The following is a 24,862-nucleotide window of genomic DNA, read 5'->3' on the forward strand; positions in this document are numbered from 1 at the left end:
ACAGTGCTCTCTGGAGAGTGCGTAGGGTGTTATAGGGACCGAGGTTATGTCCACTATAACAACGTGTGAGACGGCGAGTGAACGAACAAGGAACCGGTCAGGCCTACGGTAGGAGCAGACGAGACTATATTTTATTCTTCTCTTTTTCTTACCACGCAGCACGAGGAACGAGGTACATGCGCATGCACCTGAGCGCGCCATAAATAAAAGGCGGCCGATGATAACGATGGCCGCTAGAGGTATAGCCATGACTTACGTACCGAACCGCGACTGTGCCGTGGTATGCATCACTCCCACACATTCTTGGGCGCACTTTACGTGACTCCGTCCTGCATGGCGGAAGTCCCCGCTGCGTTTCTAGTAAAAACTTGAGTATCGAGCGTCATCGTTGAGGCCTCCGGATTAACTTAACTACATTCGAGCGCGGGCCCTCCCTCTGTCGATATTAGTGGCGTGGTTTATGCCTCGGATTAATGACCGGTCCAAACCTGTGGGTGGCTACAGCGAATGCGATGCGCATCGGCTGTTGTCACTCGCGTGAATCAGAATAAACTATGAATAACCCTCGTTGTGCGCTCGAGTGCACTCTCTGTGATCAATTCATCTTTTGTCTATACAGTGGCGTCGAGCTGTGCTTTATATATACAGAGGTACTCCGATAGCTCAGCTAGTTGACGTAAGAGCCTGCTTCGTGTGTTGTTCTATTTCTGTACGTAAGCGACGCTCTCTGATGTCGTATAGCAGCCCGTAAATGAAGCGAAATTTGCGTGTTCTTTCTTTCCTTGGTGCGAGGCCACCGAGTGCGTTGGACATGGAGAGCGCCGAACAATAGCCGTGAATTCGCCGGGTAGCGACAGCGTAGAACTCGATCTCCCCACTGCCGTTACGAAAACAGGATGCGAGATAAGAAAGGGGATTCCGCGCTGAAAAGGGCAGAATGGGTAGTGATAATAACGCTAGCCGCGAGCAGGCTTTGTCTCCTTTGCACACCGAAAGCGCGATAAATGTTGGCGTATTTAAAATGACACTAAAAAACGCTGCCTTTCATTTTACTCGATCTTTTAGTTGGTTGGTTGGATGGTTACTTGGATGGTTAGTTGGTTGGTTAGTTGAAGGTACTTACCCTGGGCTGGCAACGCATGTGCGATGCCTGAGCATGGTTTGTGCGCAATGTCGTCGTCGCCCTTTGCGCAATCCTTCCCGTTGAAACTTGTTCCGCACCAGCCATGCTGTATAACAGCAAAGAGTGCCACGTTGCCAAAGTGCTTAGTGGGTCCCCATCCGCCGCTCGCAGCAAATTTCCGTTTGGCGTCTTCACTCTTGATTTAATACTTCAATTTATTTGTTGTTGTTTTATCGTTAATTTATTTATAATTAGTAGGTAAACGTAGTCAGGACAGCGTGTGTTTTTCTCGAGGAGAGAGAGAGAGAGAATAAACATCTTTAATGTCTAAATGCAGCTTTGGAGAGGCGTCCTCATTCCAGAATGCCTTGAGCTCGGGCCGCGTCCTGGGCCCTCGCAATCAGCCGTTGCTGATCTTCGAGGTCGGAGCTGGCCAAGGCTCTCTCTCAAAGCTCGTTGGTGTGGTAGGGGTTCGGAGGATTGAGTGGTGCCTCTCTGCAGCCCCCTACTATGTGCCTGAGGGACCCGGGCTCTGCGCAGAAGCGGCATTGCAGAGAGAATTGTGTAGGGGCTATGAGGTGGTTTCTGGTTGGGTGGGGGAATGTGTTAACCTGTAGAGCTCGGAGGAATCGCTCCTGCTCTCTAGGTAGTGACTTGTGTGGGGGTGCGTATGTTCTGCGGGTTAGCTTGTAGTGTTGTGTGATGTCTTGGTATGAGACTAGAGGGTGCATACGCTCCGGTTCAGATTCCTCGGCGTCGGCTCGGTGGGTCAAATCTCGAGCCACGTGGTTGGCGACCTCGTTGCCAGGAATGCCGTGATGAGCTGGCGCCCAGATGATTATGACTGATCTGGTTGGTGGCTTTTGATTAATTATCTTGAGCGTAGTGGCATGAATTCTTCCGCTAGCGAAGTTGCGGCATGCCTGTTGGGAGTCGGTAACTATGACTTCAACCTGTGTTTGGGAGAGCGCGAGGGCTATGGCCGCTTCCTCGGCTTGGAGGGGATTGTATCCGGTGAGCGAAATGCTGCTCCGATGTTTTTTGTTGACGATTACGGTGGCTGTTGTGGCTGCGCGTCTGGAGTAAGACCCCGCATCCGTGTAGGCTGTAGAGGGCAAAGTCCCGTATCGCTTGTGTATGGCCCGAGCCCGGGCCTCCCTTCGCTGTGCGTGGTGCACTGGGTGCATGTTGCGGGGTAGAGGAGGTACGGTGATGTTGCTCCGGATGGCATGGGGTAAGTTAACAGTCTGAGGCGGCGGATGGCTGAGAGGAGCAGATAGCCCCAGGCGTGTATTGGTGGTTTGAGCTAAACACGAAGCCCTTCCAAGTTCTCGCCGTTCGCGCGTAGAACGCTACCGCTCACTGAACTTGCGAAGTCGTTCTTATCAGTACCATTGAAAAACGGCGACGTTACCATGACTGGATGGTAAAGGTTTCCTAGAATATTCCGAACGACTTGAAGATTCAAAGCGCTCATCATGATTACATAAAGGATTGCTGCACTCTGTCCAGTATCTGCACGTTCGCATGTACGTATTTCGAAAGAAAGTGAGAAACACGTAAACTGAAAACAAACATTGGGATAGTGCCAAATACTGTATACAACTGCGAATAAATCGTTATCGGAAAAATTAAGCCTGTTCCACGCTGGTGAAATCTGATGAAACAGCGGAGCTCTGCAAGCGTGGGTGTATAGGGTAGTGGGTATGACGCTCGCCTTCGGACCGTGAGTACCCGTGTTCTAATCCCGCCTCGCCAAGAAACTTATGTTTTTCCCCCTCCCTCTCCCTCTCCACCTCTCTCCCTCTCCTTCCTTCCTTCCTTCCTTCCTTCCGTCCGTCCGTCCTTCTCTCTCTCTCTCTTATTTTCTCTTTCTCTCGCCCATAGCAAGTTGTGTTACAATCGTCGGTACAATGCAACCATATGGTTCCCATAAATGCATGTTCTGCAAGCGTGGGTGTATAGCGCAGTGGTTATGACGCCAACCTTCGGGCCGTAGGTAGCCGGGGTCGAATCCCGCCTCGCCAAGAGAGTTCATTTTGTTTTATTTATTTCTTAATTTATCTCGCTCTCTTTTCTTTCTCTCTGTACACCTCATCTCTCGCCACTCTCCGAGCACCTGTGGCTGGCGCTTATCAACGTTCGGCACGGTTCTACCTCGGCCTTCAACAGCTCCGCTGTTAAAAGTGCATTATATGTAAATCACTAAATTACTCCTCTCTTCTTTATTTTGTGTTTTCAACATGTCACCGCCTGAGCGGCGCAGCGTCGTTGCAGTTGTCACGCCTCCTATAGCTATACCACTTCGCATGTTCTCTTTAAGGGCCTCGCGTATAACTGTCCGACTTATCGTGCTGTGCGATCGCAGTAGTACCTGAAAAGGAAGCTCAACAATTCCTCAGCGGCTTATAGGCACAGCCGCGCTCGGATTTCGATCGACCCGAGTCGGCATTAATTAAAAATTTCTTCTCCCATGCGAACCGGGCATTAAATATCGAGAGGAAGGAAGGCGCCGATTCCGCGGCCATCTCTCCTCGTACTACAAGCACGCACTCGGGCCGCTCTCGCATGCCACCGCGCATCGCTCGGCTCTGATACTACGGTGGCTGGGCTTGCGGCGACTTTGCTCCGTGTCTCGGCTGACGGCGATGAATGAATCGCTGCCTCCCGCTTTTGGGAAAAAGAGGAAGCGAGTGCTTGTAGAGGTACGCCTGGGGAGATCGGGAGGGCCGCGTTGCCGTTTCGGGAAATCGCCGCTCTTTGCTCTTGGGCCCAACGCCAATGGGGGCTCGCTTCCGAAACCAATTTCCCCAACGCCACGACTCGCGCGGATCGATGATTCTGCGGCCCAAGCTGCTCTGTGCCTCTTCTCATTCCGATGGAGCCCCCCCCCCCCCCCCCCCCCTCCTTCACCCCTTTTTTTTATTTTTTTATTTTTTTTGTAGCGTGACACTTTCGGTTACTGTTATGTCTCTCCACTCTCGTTTTACATTTCTCGCGAAGTGTTCGCCTTATTTCTCTTAGCTCTGTTTGCGTCGCTCTGCTTGATAAGTGTGTTCCTCCTCCTTCCTTCGTCCACGCGTGTTCTTCCCTCGCCTCCGGGTATTCGGCGCCCCGAGACATACCGCCTGATTGGATGTGCGTGACCTTCGGCGCCGAATCTTAAGCGGCCTCCCTGCGAGGGACTCGCAGCCGTGTGTGCATGGTATGTGTGTGTAGCGCTGTGTAAACAGACCGTGCGAATGTACGTCACGCCTGATTCGCACCCGTTAGCAATCTCGCTGTTCCCACGCCTAGCGGGCTGGCGGGGAAGCGATGGAGTGGCTCTTTGCTTCGGCAACGGTAAACGCTTTCGTCCGGCGTCATTGTCGCGAGAAAAAAGGGAGCGTGAAATAGCTGTGGGCGCGCGATGGTGAAGAAATGGAGGGAATAGGGGGTGGATGTGGCATTCAGTAATGACAGGGATCGGCACTTAAGGATATTCCAGACAACGAGGGCTGGTAAAAGGCGCTTACGCTATATAGCCGATAGTCGTACAAGTGCACTTTGAAGATGAACGTAATATTGTGGAAACTGCATGGTCCATTTCCCATTACGCGCGCTCTACACGCAGAAGCTTCTCAGAGGTCCAGCGCCACTCTCTCACCAGGCCGTTTGAAACCGGCTACACTCCTTAATCATTTTTCGAGACGGAAGAGGAGCCGCATGAATACGACGAGCAGCAAAGGGAAAAGATACGACCAGCGGCGGCGTGCTGCCAAAATTGATGCACTTCGTTCCCAAGAAGCTCCGCGCGATCGCCAAGCCAGGGAGCACCCGATTGTTCTTGCTCAAGAGGCTTTAATGGTGGCGACTTTGATGCTCACATTGCGAAACCCGACAACAAGGACTGGTTCCTGTCGTTTGTCAAGGACAACTTTGGACTCGCATGGTACAACGACTCCAATAAACCAACCACGCGGTACAGATCGTGTTTGGTCTTGGCAGCGAATATAGCGAAAGTGGTCGCGGAACCCGTCACGGTGTACCACAAGGCGATTGGCACTACCACTGCGCCCCCCCCCCCCCCCCCCCTGCCTCAGCAGTTGTAGGGGCGGTTTACAACAGCTTTCGCTGGACATCGCTGGGCCGGAATGGCCAGTCAATTTTTTTTTAGTCATCGAGAGTTCCTCGCAAGAGTCATCGCAACTTCTTTTGTAGGACATTTATTACGGCGATCAAATATCGTGCATGTACAGAAAATATTTAGAATACTTAGAACCTGAAGCCGTGTCCAATAGCATGATAGCAATCAGTACACGGGGAAAGTACACGGTACAAGCATCGCTCGTGCTTTGCTCAAAGGTAGATAACGAAATGTGCATGCCAGGCTAAACAAGTGGACACCACCAATGTGGTGCCTTGAGAGCGCTTTCGCGGCTCGTTGTTCACCAGTGAACCTCTCACGAGCTGGCTCGCCCCGTCACTGCAAACAGTACAGCCCGATTTACGTCGTCGTCTTCTTCTTCCGCAGCTGGCTCGTTGGCGCCCCTCGGGTTGCGCTCGGGCTCGGCACGCGTTCGTGCCACTGCTCACGCGTTCGTCACCGTCGTCTTCTTCCACGGTTGGTTCCGTTGCCGCCCTTAATTCCAGCGTAGAATTTCACTTCTCTTCTGTCGTCGTAACGGGGGCATGAGCCATTCATTGTCTTATGTAACGGACAGATTTACTTTTGAAGCAATTTAATTTCGAAAAATCGCAAGCGGCAATGGCGGTCGAATGCTGCCAACCACGCCGCCGAGCAAACTCTAGACATCGAACGCAAGCGACAACGGCAGACTGCGGGCATACAACAGTCAGTGACGGCGTTCTCTCCATCGCAGTCGAGCGTGTGTGTAACCTCATTAAGAAAGACAGACGTAACCAATAATTGAGAACGACTTTAATGAACCGTCGGGATTAACCCAGTCATAAACACCGGGACCGCACGTTTCAGCTTCGCTGGTTAACCATCTGTACGGAGTGCTTGGGCGGTGATTTTTTTTTTTTCCTCGTGTTGTGTCATCGCGCCTGGAGCCTCTTGTGTGACTGTCTAATCTTGCAAAACCAAACAATACTAAATAAGGAGGTAGAATAGGCGACGGTGTGCTCCCAAATGTCGGAATCTACAGCCGACATTTATGGAGTGCTTGCTATAAGTGGCGCTACAGCGCGGCACTGCGACAGACAGGCTTCACCAAGGCGCGTGCTGTGCTAGCGCAACCACATTAAACCGTCAGACAGTGCAGCGCCGGAAGACATTGGGGAAATTACGTGTTTCTTTGTTTGAAATGTATCAATAGTACAGAAAATGGAAACGGACGAAAAAGCAACTCATCGCCGGTGGGAGCCGAATGCACATCTTGCGCATTTCGTCAGCGTCTACGTGAAGCGGCAGTTGGTGGCCTAGCTAGAGCACGAACAATCGTTACCAATATGAAAGGGGACATCGAATTCGTTTTTAAAGCGACGATTTATCTTGATATGCGGGTTCGAATCTCTTATACGACAAGCAGCTTTCACGCTGCACATTTGCACTCATTGATCACTTTCATGCGGGGCACTGTGGTCTTTCGAAGGCGATTCGCGTGTTCCCTTTCATTTTGCTTGTCTTGCAAGACAGCTGACTGTGCTCTCGCAAGGCCTTTCTGAGGCAGTTTTATGCGAGGAGCCTTCTCCCCCTCCTTGCTCCCTGTATTTGCACGGTTGTTGTTTGCCTCAAGGCGCGAGCTTTGTCCAGAAATGTGGGCGCGCCAAGAATAAGCTCCCGTCAACAAACGTCTCGAGAGGCACCCTTCTCGTTCTGCGCAGACGGTGCGCGCCTTGGCATTGCTCGATAAGCGAGGCGCCCGGCACCCAATAAACACCGCCAGATGTAGTCGGGATTTGTTCGGTTGGACTCCACGGCCGTGTGCATGGTGATGCAAACCTCGTATGCGAAAACCTCGACAGTTCGTGCAATAAGGAGTGCCCATTGTTCGTCTTGCTCAAGCTTCGTACGAAGCGCTCCGACCTGAGGCGCGTCTAACGCTGAGGGCTAAAGCCCAGACCACACGTACGCTTGCAAACGCGCGCAAGCTCGCGTCCGCGCGCCCACGCATGCGCAAACGGTGCGGCACGGCTCGTACGCGTCGAAACACGGCGCGATCTCGGTGATCAGCTCCTCTCAGTTATCGTGCGCCTGGGCCGGTATTTTGTAGCGATGCCTTTAATGTCATAACGCCTTTTCGCGCTTATCGCGCTTTGTCAGTGGTTGGAGTGACAGTCCGCTCGCAGTATCAACGGGATCAACCGGCCGTGAGCAGTGGATGATAAGACTAGAGTAGTATAAGTCATGATGCCTTGCTACAAAATCGCGGCCCTGGGCTGCCTCGCGTCGGCGCGCCTGGCTACGCAGCGACGGCGCGGTACATTCAACTCTCAGTTAAGCAGAATTATACCATGCAAGAAAGTGCTTCTTCTTCACTTTTTGTGCTGATCTAACAGCTCCAAAAAGATAACAATTACGTTTATAGATATCGAAGCATTTTGAAGCACTGCCAACAACGAAATACGAAGTGGCGTCTGCCAAGGTGTAAACAAGTGAGGCCAGTGAGCGCGCGCTGTCGCGCGTATTTGTGGATGCAAACCGCCATTCCTCGCTACGCGCGGCAACCGCAAGGCGCGTAGACGCGAGCTTACGCGCGTCCGCAAGCGTACGTGTGGTCTGGGCTTAATACGCGGTGTTATAGAAGCTTTCGAATACCGTCTAGAGCGGACGAGAACTTCATTTTGTCTGTGACATTTGCTCGAAACAAAAAACATTTTAACGTGGTTTGCGCTCGAGGGCATAGTTCGTTTGAAGTGTTCAAATATGAGACGCACATCATACTTGGATGGAGAGCACGAAATAACAATTTCTTGTGCAGTTGAAGCCGGAAATAATTAGTGAGACTTTTAGCAGTTGCGGACCATGGTCAAGAAGAAAAGTATTGCGATTGAGGCGTTTAATACTGACGGTCCACGGCAGCTTGTAATCTTTTTTTTTTTAACACGAAAGTGTTTTATGCCGGGGTCCACCAAGACTTCACTGACGTATTTCCGTCACGGATATGACGTTCTTACAATGTACACGAACATAATACAAAGAAAGAAACCAGAAGAAAAGGTTCCACAAACATGCAAAATTTGGAAATCGAACCCACGACCTCTCGGTCCGCGACGATAGATCGCCGAGCGTTTAACCCATTGCGCCACAAACGCATTTGCAGATAGCTACACAGACGCGCCTTATATATCTAACACTCCTCCGTGTACCCGCGCTCTTGCTCGGGGCGGTGCCGCCGCCTACGAGCAGAAAAGAGAAGTACTGCATTATGACACTAACGCGCACCGACAGTGAACGCTTCGGTGGTCTCAGCACTACGACGCCTCGATGCCAGCATTCGAAGGGACGCTGGCATCAAGAAGCACTACCAACGCCACCTAGGTGGCGTTCACCGTACTCAGCACAGCGGAGCGTGGCCTCCGCAATTAGCTCTGAAAATGTTTCTGAAGTTGATCGCGGAGGCTGCAATTACGACGCGCTGTACGCGCTGATTTGACTCGGTGACGATTCAGTTACGTGCTTTGTCTTGCGCGTTGTATTAGTGTGTCAGTTACGTGCTTCGTCTTTCGCGTTGTGCTAGCGTGTGCAGCGTAGTGCAGCTTCCATATGCACGACGGTTGCTCATGGTCATCGACGTTGGTAGTCGTGATGGAGGAGACGTGCCACCAGGCGTCAGCGTGGGTGCATCAACGCCTAAGGGCGCTTTAGCCACAAAACACCAATAGACATTATATATCAATGTGCAATAAACATTACACTACTTCTGTGAAGACACGTTTCACTTTCGTGTTCTATACCGATTCCTATATAAGAGGGATCAACCACATTTTTTTATTGCCCGCCAAATTTCGCGTGCTGTACCACGGGGTGAAACTTCCGCTTGTATAAACAACGAAGACAAGCCATGCGTCATGAACTTTCGCGGCATTACTTTGAGTATCGACGTATTAAAATGATGCTCACAGCGGCGGAACACTTTATCTCGCTGCTAAGCACGTAGCGCAAGAACCCCTGCCACGGCCGGCGCAGTGGCGTTCTGCTAGCACGAGAGTCGCGGGTTCCACTCAGGGCTACGGCTGCCGTGTTACGCTGTGGCGGAGTGCAAAAGCGCTCGTGCACGTCGGGCTCTCTGGGTGGACGTTGCAGCGCCTCGAGGGCCAAGATTGTAGACCTCCATTAATGTGTCTTTCAAAGTCTTCGTGTTGCTTTGGGACGTTAAATCTCATCAATAAATCAGCAGTGGCAAATGGATGAGTGGTACAAGAATAGATACCGCCACTAAGGAGACCGCTGGCCTCCGTAGATGCCTGGGAGCCTCCCTCGGCTGCCCTTCTCATTCCCGCGCGAAGCCACACGCTTCCGTCAGTTCTTTTTTTCCCCCTCGCAGAGGCGCGCTTAGTACATCAGCGCAGATGCGGTTCTCATCCCTCGAGTGGATGCTAATCGACGAGAGAAACGACGACCACATCTTTGCCGCCGGGACCCGACGGGGAGATGTGATGCCACAGACCTTCTCGGAAATCCTCTCGTCGTTCTTTGTCTCTCTTCGCGCGCTGCGTACCGGCTTGCTTGCAGTACAGGGCGGACGGATACACATTGGTTTCCTTCAGTCGTCGCTTGCCTTATACGCTGGGGGTTCTCATTAAACCCTTCTCCGGTCCATCGGCCGGACGGCTACGCGCGAGATGCCGGGGAGCGGTGCCGCCTGCTTCGTGCCGCCCTCGGTCGATGGTCGGGCGCCCCCGTCGGCTCGTTCTGTGGCCGCTCCGCAACCATCGTGTGTCTGGCCTCCCTTCGTCGCTCTGCGCTTTCGGGACGCAGGCAGCCGGGCGGGAACAGTGCACCCGCTGTTGTGGTAATGACCGCCAGACGCGCGAGGAGTTACTGACCACTTGCACTGCAGCCTTTCTTTGTCCGATGCGGTCTGCCATGGAGTCTGTCAGCTCACCGCGCAGAGCGAATACGGGACAAAGAATGTATAGAAGAAAATATCACTTGCTAAAATTGGACAGCTGGGTCATTTGAAAAATCGACCCTTCGTGCATTTCCAGCGCTTGAAAGAAATATATGAACAATAAGGGAAGAGGAGAGAGGCAAGGACAGGCTTCTCCTATTTTTCCTCTTTCTTTCAAGCGCTGGAAATGCATGTAGTATCACTTGCTGTTTTATCTTTATCAAGACGATTCCATCCGTTTCGTAGGCTCACTTTCAGTCATCCGGGTTTTGTAGTACACGCAAAGTGGATTGTCTCCGTCGCCTGCAGCGATGCTGGCTCCCACCGTTGCTCACATAGGGTGCTCTTAGCCTAAGCCATTTAGCGTTCGCAGCGGAGTTGCCTTTCCCTAATCCTCGTTATACGGCGTCGTCTCTATAGTTCGCCATCCCTAGTTAGCGCTCTCTCTTCGAGTGCCCCGAACAAGTGGATTGCCGTGCGCGACGCCGCCTCGCCAGTATCCGATCTTATTGTCGACGCCGGTGTTTTCCTTGGTTACAACGGCGTCGCGCGCCTCGCCCGTATACTGCACCCGGGGTTAGCAGCGATAATGCGGCACTTAATCCCATAACGCTGCTGTTTTCCTTTACCGTCGTTTGCCAACGGGGAGACCGCGCACAGCATATCGTGTTTATTGCACTGCGAGCGCGCGCGCACGTAGTGTGTGCGTAGTCCACGTAGTCGTACAAAGGTGAGCGAGGAAGGTTACGCGCGCTGCTTGTCCAAACAGTATGAAGGTTCGCTCGCATGGTACCTGCCTGACCTGGCTCCTTGCGAGGCCTGGACGTATTTTACTGATAACGCTCGAGATAATGGCGAGACAGTGCTCTAAATGTCGAAGGTCACTTGTTCCTTCATTGCTATGAAAAGTGCTCCTGAGCCAACCCGAACTTTGACTTGTGACTCTCCGAAGTCTGACGTGCATTGGAGAAGACTGGCTGCTCTCGTTTAACAAGGAAACAGTATCAGAAGTGACTGGCGAGCAGGCTCTGTCAAGCGACGAATAATGTACCAACGTCATAGCTCATAGCATAAAAGACAAGAAAAAGAGGCATAAATCGAGATCACAAGAGAAACCGTCGCGCACATGCATACACGCAATGTTATTAGATTCCATATCGTGCTTTTCCCGAAGATCTGACAGGAGTACAGAGGCACGGAGCGATATGAAGTTCACATGAACCTTTCAGCACATGTAAGCATCGCTTCAAGCTAGCACGAGTTGCAGGCAGCAAATACGCAAGCGCTATACCAGAAAGAAAATGGTATTGAGCAAAAGAAGTTTGCTCGCTATGCTGAGCAGGCTGTTATTCGTAACAGCGGCTTTCGGTTGCTTTTTAAAATGCATCCTCAAGAGCGCGATGTTCTTCGGACCGGGCACCTGCGTAGAAAATATTTGAATTTTGCGTGTTTTTATAAAGCGTAAAAAAAAAAAAAACGTACGAAAGCTTAATCGCGTGATTATAAGCATTCCATGTGTTGCTACACGGTTTTTTTTTTTTTTGTCGTACATGCATATATCAATTAAAATGTCGGATAATTGACAGTGCTATATTGTTTGATATATTGCAAATGATGTTCTAATTACTCTAAGGGCTCTCCAATATAACTATTAGCACCTTTTGACTTCGACTAAGTTTAATTTGTTTTATACATATTAGCGCAACTTATTTCAAACATTTGTCTATGGGGCCCGCTGTCATGATTGCCTACTCGGCCAACCCAGCTATAGCCCATCTCTGTCTCGATGCTATGAATGCGTTGCTCGGGGGATTGATTGTAGCGCCGCGTCGTTGGCTTTGCCGCGAATCACGCCATATTTGTATTCGCAATGGACGAGCAGGTAAGCGCTCTTACAAATGTGCGCGAAACTATATTCAGTGCTAAACCGTGCGCTCGTGCGCTGTGAGTTCGTTGGACAAAACCATGCTTCTATTATCCACGAGGGTTTCCCGACATCTACGAAGCGTGTATAATAGCGCGTTGAGAGTAACTACGCGGGCGCGCGATCGTCGGTAAAGCGAGTACCGTGATGCGAAACTATATATATATATAATATTACGAAACGCGGCTTGTTTTGCCGAATGGGAAGGAGTACGTGAATGGCTCGCTTCTCTGTATATTACTCCCAGGCTTAAATTCACGAGCGTACACGTGCACACTTTCTTGCTGTTGGTCGGCGGAGAGAGAGGGCGTAGGAAGGCTGAGCCCGGTTGGCTACCCTGCACTGGGGAAGGAGACTGAAAGATGGGAAGGAGAGATTCAGTCTGCACTGAGAAACGCCATGAAGCGTTCATGGTTAATCTCATCACAAGCGGTCGGACAGGCTGGTGCTTATGCATAAGCGCGGCAGCCTTATTACTTGGGCGTGAGGCAAGCCCAAGTGTTACCTATTCACTCTGGGCACACTACAAACAAACAAGCAGTGCTTTTGGGACTTCGGGCGGCCAATGTCTTTTACAAGTCATGTCGCGAAAACAACCGCAGACTATTAACGCGATAGCGTTAAGGGCCCCGTGTCGCAGAAAACCCGGCGTCGGTGTCCGCGGCCGAGAAAATCATCTACAACCACGCAGGCCCTCAGAATATATTTAAGTAGACGTATAAACCGCGCCTTCCTATATGACGTGCGGTATATGCTGGTTATATTTTCACACCATTCTATCACTAATGTCTTACATACCTTGTCTTACATTCTTGACAACGTTATTCCTCGGAATTTTGAAAATGGCAATCCACAAAGAAATGTCATGAAACAGAACGCCCACATCGCATGCCTTTTATCTTAAATCTTCTCAGACTGAAATATTAAAAGTGCGAAAGAAAAACGGAAACCTGAATTTTTTTTTTTTTTTTTTTTTTTTGGCGCGGTTGAAAGCTGTCTCCGGGATCGGCCCGCGCAAGAGACCGCGTTTCTACCAGAAAGCTCGCCTTCGTGCATAGCGTTCGCCGCCAGCGTTTTCTGGTATCCATAACGGTTCCATAAGCTGCAGTAGTCGGGAAGCGTGAGAAGCAGTCAGGGATCTTGAATTGAATCTTTATTTTCATGTATCATACACGAAGGATGGCGGGAGTAAAAGCTGCATAATCGCAGCTTGACTAGCTCTCACTAGTCAAGTTCTTTGAATGCTATCGCGTTCCGCTCTTAAAGGCGAAGCTTAAGCGTCCCCCCAATCTTTTATCGATCATTATATATAGCGATGTGTCCATCGAACAATGTATGTGGCACAATCTTTGAAGTGTTCCCTCGATGTTTCTCTACTGTGGCGTTCATACTTATGAAGACGGGAGAGGCGCCCCGCCCAGATGGCCGAAGCGCGGCAGCCGATTGCCTCCGCGACTAAAGAAATAGTCACGCTGACGCGACTCGGCCCAGCTCGAAGTGCGGGCTGCATGCTCTCCGTCGGCGGGGTCACCGGCCGTCATGACGTCAGTCGAGAGTGCGGGCCCATTGGTGGAGGCTCGTGCACATCCGCCTTTGGAGGGGCAAATGCCGCTGTCTTCTGAAGTTGTACTCGACTATAGCGGTTAACGTCATTCAGACTTGACGCTTTACCACTCCTTTCATCACCCGCATTTCTTTCGGCACCTGCAGTTTTTGGTTGCCAGCGCTACCGTCGAGCTTTTTCGCGCTGTTCGTACATTCAAGTTACACTATAAACAAGCTCATAATAACGCTCTCTTCTTTGTCTCTTCATTTATTTATTCAGTTCTGTTTCTTAATCCAACTTTATGAACATGGTGCTGGTATTGAAAAAAAAAAAAAAAGACTCGCTTCCCGCAGTGCGCCTTCTACATCTGAAACGCGAACCGCTTCCGCGGAAACCATTGTACTTCCTGCCTTCTATACGCCGGCGAGCTCATCCTTTTCCTCCAGGCGGATTTTCACTTCCGGGTGATCGGGCTTAACCTCGTTCCAGCGAATGAAGAGGTCCACGGCCTCTCTCGTCTTCGCTCTCATTCACGTCTCGGTGTCCTTCGTTCTTTTTTTTTTTTCTCGCATGAGGCGTCGCTAAGTAATTAACTTAATCCGCTTGGTTTCTTTAACTCTGCTTTCTGTTACCCACTGATGGATTTCTCGACAGTTCTCTACATTTTTTTTCTTTGAGCCAGCGACGAAGTCAGCGTTGCCCGCGACCCGCCTCGGCAGTTAATGCGTTCTACTGCTCAGCAGAAGATTGTTCGTTCGAGCCCTTGCCACAGTAGGCGTTTTCCTGCGGGGGTAGAATGAAGAACGCCATTTTACCAATATTTCTATCCGCTATTAAAGAACAAAGAAAGAAAACGTCAGACTTGTTCAGCAGTCCTATACAACAACTGTCGCATTCATGTAAACGCGGCTAGTGACCCTCGTAGCGCGTGCTCTGCTTCGGCATGTTAGATCACATTAATTGCCAATTATCCAGTTCTTCGCGTAGAATTTCTTAAGCGTCTGGACATATGCACATAAGTACGGTTATTCCCAGGTGAGCACTCCATGGTGAAACCTAAAATATGACCACGATATCTTAATATTGTGCTTGATGTAGATGACATATGAGATGGCGTTTCAGCTTCATCTGCTGACATACCGATGCTTTTTCAAGCGAAGCTTGTATTGCTTCACAAGTGTCGGCGGTGGTGGTGATAGTGGTGGTGTCACGCTAAAAAAAAAAAAAAAAAAACCAGCTGCTGCCAGAGTAGAGTGGGTGCGGGGAAAGCGAGTCAGCGCCGGATCACGTGACGCGCGCGACCAATCAGGGTCGTTTGGTGTGCCGCGAGGGGGGAAAGCGAAGGAAAGTGGGTTGGCGCGCACTCCGCCGGGCTTCCCTCGCCTCAGATCAGTCTCGGCGTCCAGATGGGAAGGCCACGTGTGGTGCGTTCCGCCGAGGAGTAGGCTGTGTTTGAGCAACGGCGCCGCGAACTCGCTCGGGAAAGGAACTCGTCGTCGACGTGCCGATTTTTGCGTGAGGGCTTCCGAAGCCCAGGCGAAACGTCAGCGAAAAGCCGCGTACCCCGAGTTGCGGGAGCGCGATGTTGAGGCCAAACGTCAGCCAAGAGCCGCCGACTTTGAGCTTAGGGCAAACGAAGCGGAACTCCTGCGACAGCGTCATCTTGCCACAAGCTTCGCTTGCCCCCATTTTCTCGACAGGGGAAGGGCTGATGATTTTTTTATGGAACGACCAAACGAACGGGTTTGTTGAAGCCAACCAATAGCACTCTTCGTTTCTGTGCTTGAGTGCGTGCGTGCGTGCGTGCGTGCGCGTGCTTAACTTCACCTATATCGCCTTTCGCTTGCGCCTGACTGTATGTAGTGTATCGGCAGAGGTTACCACATGTCGCGATTCCGACACGCAGCCGGGATTCGTAGTGTTGGTAGCGGCATCTTTCGATGTCTGCTGGCAACGTATGTAAGAAGTGATACGTGTTGCTCTATACTATTATTGCAGAAAGCAAGCAAAAGTAGCGATGCATCCTCCTCGATTGTGCAAGGAGCGTTATGGTTCTGAGCACGAGATCGTGGGCTGTTTTTCAATTGCAGAAGCTGCCACATGGCGATGGCGGTTTGTTGAAAGAATGCCTTTGCAGTTGGACTTACATTCGCGTTGAATCAATTTGGAGCTTTTGACTACGTTGTCCCTGTCAGTGGTGCATATTTGGGATGTGAACAACCGTCATTTATTTGAAATAGGGCAGAGGGGTTACTTTGCTTCCGGAACGTTTGAAAGATGAGAGGAATTAGCAAATTCACCAACCTCGCAAGTTTTGTGGGTTTAAATGCAGCTTCGTCAGGTGTCACTCGCTACGAGATGTCGTCACGTCTAGCTACTTGACGATATAACCTGAAGTCAAACTGGATTGGCTTTGAACAATTGTCAAATTTTGAGAAGCTGTCTTAATGCGAGGCGCCTTGTCACTGTCAAATTGTCGGCTATTGTTTATGGCTAATATGCAAGCGTTGTGCAGTCGCGAGTCATTATTACGTACTAATATGGCCACCATCTGTGCGGCACTGCAGAGATGCTTCTCTGCAGATTTTGCGTGACATAACCAGAACTCTTGGTCGATGCTCGCCTCGCCTATTCTCACACCGGCCGATCGACAAGCTCTTCTTTCGCCATTATTTTCTCTTTTAATTCGCGACACTGGTGCTTTCGCGGGTGCGCCATTCTCCAAGACTCCTAACAGCTGATGGACTCGTATTGTGGGCGTTCTTGCTTTAGTGGCACTGTAGTCTTGCTAACAGCGAGTACGACTGCTATGATGATAACAATCTCTCCAATGCCGTTTCCACCCCTCTTTTTTCAACACAATGCTTAGTTTCTTCCTTCTTTCCTTTGTAAAATGGTACAACTATTACGACTGTGTCTCGAAGATGCAGTTATAACAGCCTCGCGCGTAATCCGTCTGCGGGTCTTGTTTCGTGAAAGTGGAGTGCTGTTCTCGACCTTCAGTGCCTCGCTAACTTCAGAACCCAAGCTGTGTGAAGCCTCTGTGGGATTCTCGCGTTGCTAGACTCAGCCGTTGAGAGATTGGGCAGAGGAAACGGACTCGCGTGTTCCACAACGCAGAGGGGTGTTTGAAGAAAGGCCTTCTTCTGAGGGTTGTTGTTCATTTAACTCTCTCTGTGTGCGCGTGCATTCAGATATATTTTCTACGTGATGATGAGTACAAGAACAACAGTAGCAATTGTCGCGCGCCATAAAGTTATTCGGCCGAGAAATTTCTGTACAGAGAGGTCCCCCTGCAGCCATGTGCTACGGCACCTCCTCCTGCATACTGTTATGTGTAACATCATCAATGCCAAAAACAAACTGAATTCTGATTCGCAAAAATTATCTCCCCTTCGACAACAACTTCACTTTCCCATTTTACTCTATCAGTGACGTTCTTCTATGGAGTTTGTAACAGCACAGACACGCAGAATGTAGCTATTCAGTCTGTGTATTGAGGTGAAGCGATTATAGACACATAGACAATTAAATTATTAAAAAAAAATCCCATGCACTGTGTGTATCGGTGTAAACGAAGCTTTCTGTAGTGTTTGCCTTTCTTTCTTTCTTTCTTTCTTTCTTCTTTCTTTTTTTTTGACGGCAATTGGCGGTGAGGTCGATGGTGAATGTTCAACTCACTGAGCGCATTGTACAATACGAGAGGGGTGAGGTGATGTTCCCCTTGCGCGCACCAGTTGTCTGTCCTGTCCACGTAGCACACAGGACACACAGCGAGACGTGCTTGCTTGGGGCGTCGTTGTGGGCCATTAGTCATAACCTCCGAGAAATGTGAGCACTGACATTGCCTCACACGTCGCATCGTGGCAGAAGCGTTAAACATTAAATAAATCGTGGTGCTTTACGTGCCAATACCACAACCTAATTGTCAGGCATACCGTATGGGGGACTCGGATTAATTTTGTCCACCTGGGTTTCTTTAACATGCACATAAATCTAATACACGCGCGCTCTTGCATGTCGCCCCCTTCGAAATGCGGCCGCCGTGGTCAGGATCGAACCCGCAACCTCGAGCAATGCCATTGCAACGAAGATACCGTGTCAGGTACAGAAGTGTTGACTTGCTGCGCGGCCGTTTGAGTAATGTGGTCTTGACTCTGCGGTGCTTTAATGCGGCTTTGCGCAGAAAAGAAGATACGTAGAGGTTGGCGTACCACGGGAACGAATCCTGCACAACGCGCGCCCGCAGTTTTTGGCTGCCAACCGCAGCACCCGAGTTGAATCTGCTACCCTACTCATCTGTAGCTCCACTCACCTCGTAGCGCTTGTTTGGCAAGCCTTGGTTACAGACAACAGTCGACGTTGTTTGCAGAACGACGTTAAATGCGCTCTTATGGAGGGCCCCTGTAAATGTGGCTTTCCCGCTGCAAGAGGCACCGCGAGGAAAAGCACGCTACAATTGCCAATAGTTAAGCGTAAAGGTTCTCTCGCTCTCAGTTTTTTTTTTTTTTTTTTTTTATATGCGGTTCGGACACTCAGCGGGGCCTATCCTAGTCAAAGCGGAAGACTACAATCATCACCACCACCACCATCAGCTGGCATGACAATCGCGTAAAGTTAACAGACGCTAAAGCCAAAGGAAACATAGATTTGGATTGCCTTGATTCGTTTTAATTGCGATGCCAAGTATTGTTGGTGATTTCGCGGCTTTCGTGGAACACGAATCGTCGTACAGAGATTGCGGGTTTGGTTCCCATCAGCGATGGAGTTTTCTCTCACTGCCTTTTCAGAATACTGGTGCTCTTAAGTGCGAAGCTGTTTGAGCCAGCCGTAATTTAAGTGGTTCGTATCAAGAAATAAAAGAAAATAAACTTTCTTGCCTAGGCGGGATTCGAGCCCGCGTACCCACGGTTCCAAGGCGCGCGTCATAACCAGTAGGCTATCCAGCCTCTTTTTTATTTTTTTTTTTATTGCCAGGCTTCGACACAGTACAACAAATTAATTTCCGTGAAAGTATGCACAGGTTTCTGGAGATATTAAAAGCGAAAACAGATGTTCCTGAGTGGCTGTCAAAGCCTTTGGTGGTGCTCAGGGAATTTTAAATTGACAACGCCTAGCCGCAGTGGCAATCTGGCCACTTGAGCGATCTGGCGCACTGTCTATTGTTGTGTGTTCATTTTTTGTGCTAGGCTATACAGCCACGCTTGCAGAACATACATTTATGCGAACCATATAATTGCGTTCGGACGTCGTCGTCTTCGTCCACAGCTGGCGCGTTCGCACGCTCGTGCTCTGCGAGGTGAAAAAGAGGTTTTGCGCGCTATGCTTCGGAGAGAGATAAAGAAAATGAGAGCGAGAGAGACAAGCATTCACGGAGCGGGTCTGCTGGAACGCGTTGTCGGCATTGCAACGCGGTGTCGGTGTTGCAAGCTGCGCTATACGCAACGCGCAGTGACGGCCGCAAGTCCGCGGCGCACGAAAAGAAATTATCATTATCATGAGTAATAAGATGAAAAGTTCGCGCGCACTTCCGGAAAATGCTGGGCTACGATCGCCCAGCTTCGCTGTTTCAAGCGTTGCGCGGCCGAGTGCAAGGTTAAGCTTTTTTACGTGAGCTGCATGTACGATACACCCAATTAGGCTTATCTCGATGCAGGACTTATGGCGGGAGACTGGAGGAGCTCTCGGCGCATTATATATTTTTTAAAGTAAATATTTTGTCTCCAGCGCGTGGCATATCGCGCTGTTACTGCAAACAGCATGTTTCTCGCTTGAAAAGAAGCGGCAAAGCGCTGCCAGCGTCTATTCAACGTGTGGAATATTGTACGTGGATCATCCTACACGGCGTGTGTCAACAGTGGTTGTACCGCAGGCGCATGGATATGACAGTTCTTCTCAGTGGTATACCCTTCTTACGAAACGTTGAAATTACATACTTCGGGCTAGAGAGAACCGGCTGCCACTGTGTTCTGTTTTTCGTTTTCTCGTCTCGTTCTACACAAAGCAGCGTGTTAACAAGCTTTTATTTTCTATATTGCGTTGAAACTTTGGGCTTTCTTCTGTTTGAAAATACGAACCATTTATTCTTTCGCGTTGTATTGCGAAGCCGTGCAGCCTTTTCATTTTAGTTTGATTCGTATTGCCCATTCCGTTTTTTTTTAATTATTATTCTCGGATTGTCGCGCTGTTTGAGAAAAAGAAACACGACTTTTCAGGCTGGTTCCTTTGCTTTCGGCGCAATTTCACGCGCCGGTGGGTCTCTTTTCATCAGCGTTCACTCGCCGAAGAGGTCTTCCATTGTTGGCGCCCCTTCGCGTAGAGAATAAGGACGGCGGGAAACTCGAGAGCAGGCCTTAATCCCGCTTCACGACAGATTGTAGAAACCCACACACGCACACGCAGATACTCGCACACGCAAACACAGAAAAAAACATTCCCCCGGCTGGGGACGTCGCGTGGCTTCACATTTCTGCATCACTCTTCCGGCAAAGACTAGAGAACTTCACTTGTTGCTCTATAGCTTGGCCGCGGAAGTGGGTCTTGCGCGGCAACTTTTTCTCTTCTTTTTTTGTGTCATACTAGCGCTATCGTTCTCTCTGCCTTCCTTGTTTTTCTTTTTTCGTGCGTTTGGCCAAAATGGAGCGCAGATTCTGCTGTGGCCGCGAGACGTGTAAGCGACTTTTCGCTCGGAAAAAGTCGTCGCTCTTCACCGGGCTCGAAGAGTGATGGATGACCGAGTCGGGAACGAAGCCGCAGGCATGTCACCGGACGATCAATTAATAAGCAAGATCACTTCTTTTGGCTACGCCATCGGGAATTTAGACGTAACTGCTACCTCTAAAGTAAGATAGGGAGGTAGAGAGGGGGAGAGAGGAACGTGAACTTAACTGGAACGCATTCACGGATTCCGGCATACGAAGCATACGTTTTTTTTTTTTCTTTACGCTGGTCAAATGAAGCTTCGACACTCTTTGCGCCACGAACACGTGTCTCGTGGGTCATCTTGATGGGTTTCGAAGTTTATCTTGCAGTGCATTCACTTCGCGCGGGTGCTCGTGATCTGTCTTTGACATGCCCGTGAATCGGGTTTGTCAAATCGTGCATCGAGGATGACCTGGCAACGTCTGTGAGATGCGCACTTTTAAGTTGAAAAACCAACGGATCCGCATTTCTTCCGCAAGAGCCCGGCAGCAGCGCTCGAGGCTCAAAATAGCCTTCTTCTCTCGTCGACACAACAGGAAGCAACGCGAGAGCGTGAATAGGGGCGCGCCGACACGCAAGTTTCCGCTCGCGTTTGAGAGCGACGCTCCAGCCTCACCAATGCGAACGTCATGCAGAGGAAATAGAGTTACGCTGCGCATAGAGGCAATGAACGTGGCGCTGAGGTGTTCACGTGAGGCGGACGCGGTAAATAAGGCGACGAGGGCTGGGATTGACATCGCGAACTGGCAGATAAAAGAGGGCGAATTCGAGTGGAAGGTTGCCATGTTTTCTCGTTTCACCTTTCTCTTTGCATCATTGTTCGTTCGCTTCCCTTCTTTCTGTCATGTTACCTTTTTTTCACCCTTCCTCGTTTCCTTTTTCTTTCTATGTGAAGAATACTGTCGTGGCCCGTGCATTTTCCGTCATCAGAGGACGCTCTCTCTCTAACTGTATACACAGACAGAAATGTTAGCGTTTCGCTTTGCCCTCGCTGTCCGGGCTTCGCTTTATCTTCGCGATGGTCTTCGTGTTCCCAGGCTCTCCCTTTAAAACACAGCGACACGTTGTGCGTCCGCCGGCGCCAGATGCTTGTGCGGCGTCGATGAAAGGAGAGTCGTGTTCTACGCGGCCGAAGGATGGGCGCCCGACTTGTCGGCGGTGTTTTTTTCTTTCTTTACTGGGACAGGCATCCCTTGCGTCCTGTCTCCCTTCATTTTTCTATCTCTCTTTTATTTATTTAGCGCTGCTTCACGAGGCGGGTCTCTTCTCATCGTCCCGACTTGAGCAGGCTCGCTTTCCCTCGAGTGTCGTGCGAGACGAATGAGGCTCCAGAGAAATCGATGCGTCGAAGAAGAGAGTGTGGGAAAGCGTGGGAGAACTCACGTGTCTGCACGGAATGCCGCGTCTTCTTGTTGGCTCGTCGTCGTTGCGTTACTTCCCACATTTTTAACATTTTCTTCGGCCCTTCTTGCGCCGCAAAAACGAGAGATCACCGATCATCGCGACTACCTTGTCCTTTCGTATGGCACGAAGCAGGGCGTGCGTACGTATAAGCGCATCTGTGCAACCTCGAAGTCGTCTTCCGAGCCTTCCTTGTTACACTGCACGTAGTTGCTTTTCTCCTTCTTTTTTCCTCTTGTTTCCCAACCTCAATCGACTGAACGGCGGCGGAGACTCGCACATTCCTCTCGTATATATAGTACTATGAAAATGCGCGGATGTCGCCTTATGAACCTGCTCAGTTTCTTCCCCTCCTCCCCTTCCCTTACGTAGAGTAGCAGGCCAGATGCTCCATATTCCGGCCGACCTCTCTACTTTTTCACATCAATAAACTACTTCTTCTGCTCAGTTTTGCTGTTGTTTTATTTTTGTCCCCTCAATGTGTCTAGTGCTAAAGTTGAACTTAATAATTTAAGTTGAAGAAGGCAAGTGTTTCTTGAACAATTGCCCGTGCGTGCAGATAATAGAACACCCACAAATGTACTCTCTGTCGTCAGCCGGCCTCTCGAGGTTGACGGGAGCTGATGCGACAGCACCTCGGAGTATTCGCCCACTGCATGGCGACGACGACGCTTCGCCGACGCATCTGGCCTCGTCGGTCGCGACTGAATCAACGTCCGCTCATTCTCCCGCTGGGCAGCGACACTCTAGCTGCACGTGCCTCGTCGCACATCGCACTGACGTTTGAAAAATAGCAAGGGCCAGTTGTATTATTGAAAGGATGGTTTCGCTCTTGCAAGCACAATGCGGGAGAAGCGTAGAACGCTGCTCGTCGTTAACTGTTGTCAGCCTTCCGGCTTGTTCGGATATAGCCGCGTCGCTGCTCATTTTAGCCTGTTTCGTTTTCATTCGAGCGACTAGTTTGTTGTGAGGATTAAACATAGCGGCTCTCGATCCAGGCGCCTGACAGCCGGCACTCCCTCGTGCTCATTTCGTGCCCACCTAACGAGTCCAAGAGGCAACTTCTTGAATTTATGGAGAACATCGATGGTCAAGCACTCACTTTAGATCCGTGAATACGTATAACTTAGTACGGAAAATGTAACTTAAAGCCAGAAACTTATCTGCCGACACATACCTGTTGCCTCCGTGCACTTACCTGCGAAGTGAGCCTGCTTGTTTCCAGGATATATATATTTCCAGGAGATATATATATATATATATATATATATATATATATATATATATATATATATATATAATCTTACAGCGAAGCTGTTTACCTCTTGCTCCCGTATGCATCTCTCGCATGCGTTCCCAGAAGGGGTACCTAACCGACAGGAATCCGTGGGCCGACCCCGGAGATAGGGCAATACCGGGCCGACCCGCGGCGGAGGTGACGCAGGTTTCGCGGGGTCTCCCCTGCGTCATCGCTGGACCGAAATAAATTTATTTCACTCACTCACTCTTGCTTGAAGCACCCCACCAAATTACAAAAATATGTTTATTATCTTGGGTACAAATAGAACCATATAAATTCGGCGTTGTAAGAGAAACAACACATATGAACGAGAAGAAAGGGAACCAAGGGGCCCGATTTTTATTAATCATAAGAAGCCAACAAACAGTGACTCCAAGGACAACATAGCGGGAAATTACTTGTACTTACTAATTGGATTAAAGAAATGATAAATTAATGAAACTGGATGAAAAAACAACTGGCCGCAGGTGGGGAACGAACCCACGTCTTCGCATTACGCGTGCGATGCTCTCACCATTGAGCTACTGCGGCGCCGTTTTCCCATCCACTTTCTGGGGTACTTAAGTTTTACAACTAGAACTCACCCTCGGCGTGTTAAGCCAGCGCCACCACTCACAAACCTACGTACTCGTGACGCCTGCGGCAGAAAGGATGTTCCACATCCGCCGCCTAGGTTTGTGAGCGGTTTATTTACCCACCGACCGAAACTGTTGGGTAAATAAACCTTTTACTTCTATGATGATTCTCGTTTTGTTTTTGTTTTTTAAATAAATTTGTTTGCAGGTTGTATAGCTGTTATCAATCTATATAGTGTTGCATAGTGTTATGACTGTATAACGAAATTCTAACTTGTTAGTATAGTTTCACATGTGTTCTCTTTGTTGTTGTATTTGTGCCCCCCCCCCCCCCCCTATGTAATACCCTCGTTTGCGAGGGCCTTTAGGGGTATTTTGCATAAATAAATATAAATAAGATAACCTCGAAGTTGTGCTTCTCATTTTTCTAAATACGCTTGGCCCATTGAAAAATCCAGTTACTTTATATATATATATATATATATATATATATATATATATATATATATATATATATATATATATATATATAAATCATGCTTGACGAATAATGAGAGGGGGAAAGAGTGTGGCGCCTGTGCACGTGGCCTGCGCTTCTGTGGCGTCACCCGCGTCGGAGGCGCCGGCGCGGCTGCAGCAGCGGTTGCGGCAGATGCATGGGAAGTGCGGTGACCGTGGCGGCGCTTGTGTTGGCGTAGAGTGGTGCCGTATGAAAACATTATACGGTTTCATAATGTATGCTGCATAAACAGCTTCGCTGGTAATCCGTCCCCATATGAATGTTGCTGCCCCACGAAGTTTTGCCTCTGTTGGGTGTACAGACAAGCTTGCTATATTTAGACGATTGGTATTGGACCCTTATATAGCCACACGATCGCACATTTCGCAAAGTAGCATAGCCTTACTTGAGGTTATTCATGGACCCTGTGTTTAGCGCGTTGCGAAATATAGGTCGCCACTGCACCATAGAAGCTTATATAAAACAAATATACAGCAACCGTGCTTCGTCAAATCTTTTTTGCGTAAATACAGCCTCCAGTCTGCTGTTGCTACTTCCTTTTTCGTTAATAATTCATCGTTGGACATTAACGTTCTAAGCCAACAGCGTGTATACCTATACACGGCGTAAGGTAATTAACGTCGAGCGCCGCGGGTAGCCCTCCTTGCGTTTCCATTTTGTAGGACCTTGTTTCTGCGCCGTTCGCCGTCTCATTGTCGCCTCTCTCGGAATC

The 24,862-nt window shown here is 49.7% G+C and overlaps 1 protein-coding gene and 1 non-coding gene across 4 annotated transcripts in view; one reads left to right on the forward strand and one right to left on the reverse strand.

The window, feature by feature from the left end:
* LOC119443125 (diacylglycerol kinase eta-like) overlaps positions 1 to 24,862 on the forward strand; it is a 307,015-nt gene that overhangs the window by 93,203 nt on the left and 188,950 nt on the right. The window lies entirely within an intron of this gene.
* On the reverse strand, positions 23,515 to 23,586 carry Trnat-cgu (transfer RNA threonine (anticodon CGU)). The gene has a single exon. It is a non-coding gene; the product is annotated as a tRNA-Thr (tRNA).

Source organism: Dermacentor silvarum, chromosome 2 (assembly GCF_013339745.2).
Source record: "Dermacentor silvarum isolate Dsil-2018 chromosome 2, BIME_Dsil_1.4, whole genome shotgun sequence".
Taxonomy (NCBI): domain Eukaryota; kingdom Metazoa; phylum Arthropoda; class Arachnida; order Ixodida; family Ixodidae; genus Dermacentor; species Dermacentor silvarum.